Source organism: Macrobrachium rosenbergii, chromosome 3 (genome assembly GCF_040412425.1).
Source record: "Macrobrachium rosenbergii isolate ZJJX-2024 chromosome 3, ASM4041242v1, whole genome shotgun sequence".
NCBI lineage: Eukaryota > Metazoa > Arthropoda > Malacostraca > Decapoda > Palaemonidae > Macrobrachium > Macrobrachium rosenbergii.
The window spans coordinates 50,559,149-50,565,029 of NC_089743.1; positions in this window are offsets into that span (position 1 = coordinate 50,559,149).

Sequence of the window (5,881 nt, forward strand, 5' to 3'; positions counted from 1 at the left end):
CCCTCTGTCTACTGATTGGTCGTAGTGTTTATCGGGTAATTGTGATGCCGTATGGACGTTAAGGGTTTTTTTTTTTTTTATCAAATTCGTCTCTGCGATCATCAGTCTCCGGTTTGTATTTTCTTGTCAAATTGTTGATTGTATCGATAAAATTAAAGAAACTCACCATAAACGTCCAGACGGCATAACACTAAGTCCTACCATCCACCAGGAGGCAAAGGGCGCTGGACGTGGGATTAAGGACCCAGGTAGATTTAGTTGTACCCCTCACCTGTGTGAGTCGCGGCCCACGAAACCTTCAGCCACGGCCCGGTGGTGGCCTGTCCTATAGCGTTGTCAGACGCACGATCATGGCTGACTTTAACCTTAAATAAAAAAAAAAAAAAAAAAACAACTACTGAGGCTAGAGGGCTACATTTTGGTCTGTGTGATGACTGGAGGGTGGATGATCAACAGACCAATTTGCAGCCCTCTAGCCACAGTAGCTTTTAAGGTCTGAGGGCGGACAGGAAAAAGTGCGGACGGACAGACAGAGTCGGCACAACGGTTTTCTTTTCAGTAAATAAAAGTAAACCATGTAAATTACTGTGCCAAAAATTGTTAATAAACCATATAAATTACTGTGTAAAAATTTTTCCTGAACCATAATAAAATAATAACTCAGAACGCACCCGATAAAAATATCAGAGCCAGCTGAATATTGCCACTAATATCTGAAATTATTCAAGCACCAAAAAGGATACGTTAAAAATACGCATCGTATTTTAAACTGTGTAACATCCCCGTGCCTAGAATAAATAGCCTAAAGTCTGACTTAGTACAACATTGTTAGGATATTCTTCCGCTCAAGTTTCTTGGGCTCAGCTTTTAAAGGAAATGTTGTAATATTTTCTTGTATGAATAAATTCAAGAGGGCCACACGGGAGAGAGAGAGAGAGAGAGAGAGAGAGAGAGAGAGATAGAAAGAGTCTTCAGCATAAGAGGTCGGTGGTGTGTCTCTGAATAGCCAAATAGAATCTCCTTATGGAAATTTATGCCTAATCAATTAATCTTTAAATGAATATTCCACATTCATTTTTTTTTATTAGATTTCATGTCTCCCGTACTGGTTGTTTACTCTTTAAGAATAAGAATAATTCACTCAATTCAATACGCCACACATTTTCAGGATATTACCAGCTTTACAAGGTCAGGATAGTTTGACCTTTAGGCAAAGATTAGATATCGCTACATTTCTGTTTTCCTCCCTTCTCGTGGAGATTGCCTCAGTGTGCTGAAATCCTGGTAAAGTCCTCGTACAGGAAAGAGAAGAAATAAAAAAAAATAAAGTAAAAATTGCGCCGTTTCTACACAGCGTAAATGCGGTATGAAACTCTCAGCCACGGGCCATGAAACTCTCAGCCGCTTCCCATGAAACTTTCAGCCACGGCCAGGTGGTTGCCTGTGTTGTCACCTAGAGCGGTGCCAGACATACGACCGTGGCTGACGTTAACCTTAAATCAAATAAAAACTACTGAGGATAGAGGGCTGGAATCTGGTATGTCTGATGACTGGAGGGTGGATGATCAACATGCCAATTTGTAGCCCTCTAGCCTCAGTAGTTTTTAAGATCTGAGGGAGGACAGTAAAAGTGCGGTCAGACAGACAAATATTCATCTCAATACTTTTCTTTTACAGAAAACTAAAAACTGTGCAAGCATTATCAATGTTAGAAACATCAAAACATAGCAGTACATTGGTATTTCCTTACAATCTCTATTAACGAATGAATAAACAAGTTTGTAAAAATAAATGACTGTAGGTTGAGAATAGCTGTAACGATGTTAACAGAAATACCAAGTTAATTACCTGCACCAAAAATTGGTCAGTAGGTTATCATTCATGCTGTTAAGAGTAACTATAATATTATTTTTATTAAATAATAATCATATTAATGTATATATAATTCACGGTTTCTTGACATTCTATTTAAAAGATATCACACTATTTTCAGCCAGAGATATTGGTCATTCTATCGTTCATGACTTTAAAACCATGATGCTTTGATGGCAACACTCACAAGGTCATCGTGGCTCATGAGAACTTAAGAGAATTTCTGCCCTCAAAGAGCAAGTGTTCGTGCAAGCATAAGGCTAACTGGAACCAACAGTATTCCCCACATAGTAAGGAAGGAAGTCTTTGCAACATGTCGAATATGACCCTCTTAACACAGACAAAAATGACGATTATTTCAGCTCTAGGTTTAGATCTCAGCAGTTATTACTTACGAATATTTCATCTAATAATACCGTGGTAGGTATAAGCTGTCAGTAATTATTGATAAAATCCATTACTACAACATAAAGCAGAAACAGTGGTTCTTATTTATTTGCAACTAACATTTAATCAGAGTTCTGGTGAAATAATATGAGTACTGATGTACAGATTCATACAATTAGTTTTGATGTAGCTAAATCATTCGTGTCATGATAGAATTGGGGCTGAAAAATATTTTACCGTTCGATCTTGACGAATTAAACGGTGAGGTAATTAATACTGAAGGTGAACATTTACTGTATTGTATCTTTTCACTTGAGTGTTTCATCAGCAGGAGTATTCTATACTGGTGACGAAAGCAGGCAGTTAAACAGAGAGAGAGAGAGATCACCCTTCTGGTGTTACTACTTTGGCGGAGAGAGAGGGGGAAAAATAGAGAGAGAGAGAGAGAGACACCCTTCTGGGGTTACTACTTTGGCGGAGAGAGAGGGGAAAGAAGACAGAGAGAGAGAGAGAGAGAGAGAGAGAGACCCTTCTGGGATTACTACTTTGACGGGGAGAGAGGGAAAGAGAAATAGGAAGAATGAGAGAGAGAGAGAGAGAGAGAGAGAGAGAGATCAACCCTCTGGGGTAACTACTTTTAGAGAGAGAGAGAGAGAGAGAGAGAGAGAGAGAGAAAGGTGAATGAAGGTAACAAAATTAAAAATTATTCAATTCGTTAAATATGTATGTGACTGAAACATTGTTGGACAATGTCTAAATAAAAGTGATAATGATAACCACATTGTCAAATATAAAGACATGGTTAATAACCAAACATACATTTTTGAGAGAGTGAACAACGGAAGGCTTTGAAAGTTCTACCTTCATTTCCTAAACAAACTAAACCCATGCTTTGTTCTCAGCGAGTGATATGAAGAGCCTAAGGTCTGACGAAGTCTAACTTTGTTGATGTAGGTTTTTCAGTCAAAGTTTCTTTAGCTCTTCTCGTAAAGGAAGTGGTAGAAGAATTTCTTGCATTCATACATATATGTATGAGAGAGAGAGAGAGAGAGAGAGAGAGAGAGAGAGAGAGAGAGAGAGAGAGAGAGAGAAGCAAAAAGTTAGAGAGACAGAAAGAGAGAGAGAGAGAATAAAAAAGAGAGAAAGGCAGAGAGAAGCACAGAACAGACAGAGAAAGGCAAAAGAGAGAGAGAGAGAGAGAGAGAGAGAGAGAGAGAGAGAGAAAGAGAGGGGGAAGCAAAAGCACACACACACAGAGGGAGAGAGAGAGATTTTAAAACTACATTGCATTAACCTTACATACGCTAAAACGATGACTGTGACAAGCAAAATTAGAAAGAGCATTAACCTTGCTACTCTTTTCCTGAGGTCTTGTAATTATCTTACGATTTCTTGAGACTTTCATTTCACTATCATTCATTAAGGATTTGCGTTTATACTTAGTTCTCCCTAATACTATTCTTATGCTATCTTACCGTGTTATTTTTATTTTTAGATATTAAGAGTTTCTCGATGACATTTTTCTTTACATAATATTTGATGTAGAATTTATGTTATTGGTAGAATGGTATACAATACTGATTATCAGTGTGATATATATATATATATATATATATATATATATATATATATATATATATATATATATATATATATATATATATATATATATATATATATATATATATATATATATTTACTGTGCTATTAAGTCAAGCAAATGTTTTACTGTTCTGCATAGTTCAATAACCTGGCATCATTTGAAATCATCATTAAAATTGACTCTGAATCATAAATTTTAATACACGTTCAAGTTTAAGTAAGACTTTATTAGAATATTAAACAAAAATAGAAAATCTAAGAACCTAAAACATCCAGTGTCTAAGGTGATTTATTACAACTTGCTTTATAGTTACAAATCATCTCATATAGAAAAGTAACGTATGCATATCTCTATATGCATATATATATATATATATATATATATATATATATATATATATATATATATATATATATATATATATACACACACACACACATATATATATATACTGCATATATATATATATATATATATATATATATATATATATATATATATATATGTGTGTGTGTGTGTGTGTATTCTTTTGTACCTAGGACCATAATTATATTCCTATATGCAATAATGAAGCTCAAAAGTTCAAGGGAAGTGCAAAGCATTACTACCCTAAAACAATTCTCCTTGTGTTATAAAAATTTACTAGCATCTCTAGCTATTTATTTATTAATTTGTTCATTTATTTTTCCCTTTCTGATAACTAATTTCTTCTTTCTGTGTTTACTATTGTCATCTGTTACTTCTTCCAAATGAACATCATAACCTTTGGAAGCTTGACTTTCAAGTCAATGGCCCCTGTGAACTTATTCCATATGGATAGGATTCATCGTCCTAATAACAAAGATAATAATAATCCCCTGAGAGGAACAACACATTAAAAGATTGAATATGGCAAAAACTTCTAGGAGTTTAAGAGATTCTTCAAAACATGAACACCACAAATTATGAATGTATATATAGTCTAAATATTACAGTGGATCACCAAAGCGTGAAAGATAAAACAAATGACTGATACTAAAGGAAAAAATTTAAAAAATAATATTCCTCGTTTTTTGCAACCTAATAAAATAGTACGACTAAAACTCATCCAGGAACAACATTCTATCAAAACACTATAACCCGAGAAATAATAGAGAGAGAGAGAGAGAGAGAGAGAGAGAGAGAGAGAGAGAGAGAGAGAGAGAGAGAGAGAGAGAGAGATAAACAATGGAAAAAAAAAACATAACGCTTCATCAACTGTTTGTTGTTGTTACGACTGTAGTTTAATCAAGCTTAAAATGGTTTCTTCTTCTCAAAGGATACATTGCTATCGTAAGATAAGTCGAATTTAGTCACAAGGTCAAAGTTTTGACATAGTTTCCATATAAATCCAGGCATAAAATTTTTACACACACACACACACACACACATATATATATACATATATATATATATATATATATATATATATATATATATATATATATATATATATATATATGTATGTATGTATGTATGTATGTGTGAGTTTGTAGATTTGTGCGTGTGCGTGTGAGTGCGTGTGTATGTGTTCGTATCTGTTATTAGTCGCTTGGATAATAAAACAGGCCCTGAATTACAATATTCTGTTAAAATTATCAGGAAATCTGTAACAATATGTCATCGTGCAAAAACATCATTTTGAATCAAATAAGCATCATCTGATACAACACAATAACCACCAACCGCGACAATAAGAACCACAGCGGGTGTGAATATTCAACCTCACCTTCAAATTCGGTCAAAGCCATCAGAAAAAAAAAAAAACTTGAACCTTTGTCCTTTTTTGACCTTTGATGCGATGTCTTTCCCCCCACCCCCTCCTCTTCCCCTTTGTTGCAACAAGACTACAAGGATATCAAGTGACTTTCCCGGTTCCCCTTTTTTGTTTATTTCCCCTCTTGGGTAGTCTTTCTTTCCTCTCTCTCTCTCTCTCTCTCTCTCTCTCTCTCTCTCTCTCGCTCTCTCACCCCTCTAAAAAATGTTAGTCATGCAATAGCC